Source organism: Mus caroli, chromosome 4, assembly GCF_900094665.2.
Source record: "Mus caroli chromosome 4, CAROLI_EIJ_v1.1, whole genome shotgun sequence".
Taxonomy (NCBI): Eukaryota; Metazoa; Chordata; class Mammalia; order Rodentia; family Muridae; genus Mus; species Mus caroli.
In genome coordinates this window covers 114,212,617-114,215,249 of record NC_034573.1, presented here as the reverse complement: position 1 = coordinate 114,215,249, position 2,633 = coordinate 114,212,617, and the positions used below count along the sequence as shown (strand labels likewise).

The following is a 2,633-nucleotide window of genomic DNA, read 5'->3' as shown; positions in this document are numbered from 1 at the left end:
ACCATTCCCCCACACACACCTGTACTATACCATTCCCCTCCCACCATGTGCTATGCCTCCCCCTAAACCATGCTTACCTCTTGCCCGGCCACGCCTTCCCTATAAATGAGGAGCTGAATCTCCTAAGGCCTGGAGCCAAAAGAAATCCTTCTATAAGGTATTTCACCATAGTGGCCTGAAGCCTAACTAATATAGGCTCTCTGGGGTACACATCTTTGAGTCTCTGGACCACTTTCTGTTTCATCGTCATCCTTTCTCATCCATCGCCCTTAGAAGCAGGGAACATCCCCAGGCTCCAGATGGAAAATGCCACTGAGATGTCTGCCACAGGAGAGAGTGGGGGGCTGGACAGCTGAGATGATACAGGCTTTTCTTAGATGGCGATGTTCACAGCCTGCTGGCCACAGGGTTCGAGGGCCAAGAAAGCCCTCTTTGTTCTGGGCAGACAGTGCAAAGCCTCGTTGCCATAGCAGCCACAGCCACTTCCTGTACTCATCCTGGACAGCAGCTCAGCTGGGTCTAGGTTCAGGCCCTGAGAAGCCCACAGCAGAGGTCAGCCTTGGACGTGGGGGGTCTGAGTCACTGAGACCCTGAGAGGAACAGAGGTTGATAGTCATCAGGGATGCCTTCCTGTGCCCTCATCTGAATCTGACCGAGGGGCCAGCCAGGGACCAGGGATCCGGCTAGGCCAGGCTTTGGGGACACAGCTGCTAAAACAAAGCTGCCAGCTGTTTATATCTTTTGTAATCAAGATGGCAGAGGGGCCTGAACTTGGGAGGAGGGGACCCTGGAAGAAGTAGAAGAGATGATTCCCTTTGGAGAATTAAAAATGAGACAGAGCATGAAAAGTCACTCCATATGGAGTGGTTAGTGACAGCATTATTAGGGCCAACTTGACAGAAACATGAATTTTGTAAGTAGAGTTAGCCACTTCCTCCATTCAACCTTACACCTGAGTGTCCTGTCCTCCTTGTTGGGAGTCTGTGGTACCAAGGGGAGAAATCTGGCTTGGGAGTAGTCCAGTTTGGATACAAACTTACTCCCACCACTTGCCTTCTGAGTGACCTCGGGTTGTCCCTGACGGTGTGTCCATCTCTCCTTCAGTTCAACAGGGCTCTAAGCACATCAGATGGACCACATAAGCCAGCTGCGGTGAGTGAAAAATGCCAGGTGCCAGGTTGGTGCTATGTAAACCTTGTGAAGTGGATGAGTCTGGTCGGGTAGAGAATCAGATTGATGCTTCTCTGAAGTCCTTGAGGCTGCCGAGGTGTCACACTAGATAGGATGGAAGCTCTGCAGTGTAACTGAGTCTGGCTGCTTGTCCTCAGTAGGCCCCTGTCCTGTCTGGCCTAGCTCAGCTGTCCACTCTGGTGGAAGTCCATCTGTCTGAACAGCCAATGGGTCAGCTGTCCAACCAGACCCTGCTCCCTGTCAGCTCTCCTAAATCACTCACCTGCCGGCTTCTCCTTTTCCCTTCCCGGTGTTTCTCATGAAACCAACTTGTGTTGGCTGCTTGGACTTGAAATGAACTGAAAGCCATCTTCCCAAAACCAGGCTTATTGATTTTGTTCACTTTCTTTTCTTAAAGTTGGGGTCTCACTCTGTAGCCCTGGCTGGTCTGAAACTCAAAGAGAGCCATTTGCTCTGCCTCCTGAGTGCTGGGATCAAAGGCATGTGCCACCGCCCTTGGCCTTCATTCACCTTTTTATGGACACAGTTGGATGAAGGGTGACACGGTGCATACTTCTCTGCTGGAATGAACCAGAACACCCACAGCACTGTAGTCAACCATATTCCTTCTCCCTGCTTCTCGGTGGCTAGGGGGATGTTTTCCTTCTTGCAGTCCTACCTTTCTGCAGATGAATAGGAATGGAACCAGTGTGAGGCTTCTGGGATCCGGATCCCTTCAATGGGGTTCGTGTTTTCCAGATTCATCCTGGGAGTGTCACAGGTCAGCAGTAGGACTTTTCCTGGCTATATTCCATTGTTTAGATTACTATTTACTCATTAAGATGGTTGCTGCCATCTTTTAGCACATTAACTTTTGAATGATTAGAGCTGCTGTAAATGTATATAGGTTTCTGTGTGAATATATGTTCTTTTTTATTTTTTTCTCAGTAAATACTTAACAATGAGATTGCTGGTTCATAAGGCAAGTTTTGATTATTATTACCTTGTGTTTTTATTACTTTAAGAATTATGTATATGCATTGTATGAGAGAGAGAGAGAGAGACAGAGACAGAGACAGAGAGACAGAGAGAGCATGTGACTGCAGGTGCCTACAGTGCCCAGAAAAGGGCATCAGATCCCCTGGCACTGGAGTTGGAGGAGGTTGTGAGCCACCTGACATGGGTGCTGGGACCTGAACCCGGGTCCTCTCCAGGAGCTGAGTGAGCTCTACACTGTTGAGCTTTCTCTCCAGTCCCACATAGGTAAGTTATGTTAACCTACATGAATGTCCAAATTGTCTTTCAAAGCCATTATCCCATTTGTCTTTCCATAGCCATGTGTGAGAGTCTTGGTTGTGTTGTGTTTTTATCAGAGCTTGGTACAACCTGCTTTAATTTTTCTTTTTTTAGCCATTTCAATGAGTATGTTATAGTATCTCATTATGGTTTTAATTTACATTTCC

The 2,633-nt window shown here is 48.0% G+C and overlaps 1 long non-coding RNA gene across 1 annotated transcript; it reads left to right on the top strand.

Annotated features, from left to right (window-relative positions):
- Positions 1 to 495: 495 nt before the first annotated feature.
- LOC110293778 lies at positions 496 to 1,546 on the top strand. The gene is made up of 3 exons (XR_002377847.1): positions 496 to 552; positions 1,105 to 1,152; positions 1,332 to 1,546. It is a non-coding gene; the product is annotated as an uncharacterized LOC110293778 (long non-coding RNA).
- Positions 1,547 to 2,633: the final 1,087 nt, after the last annotated feature.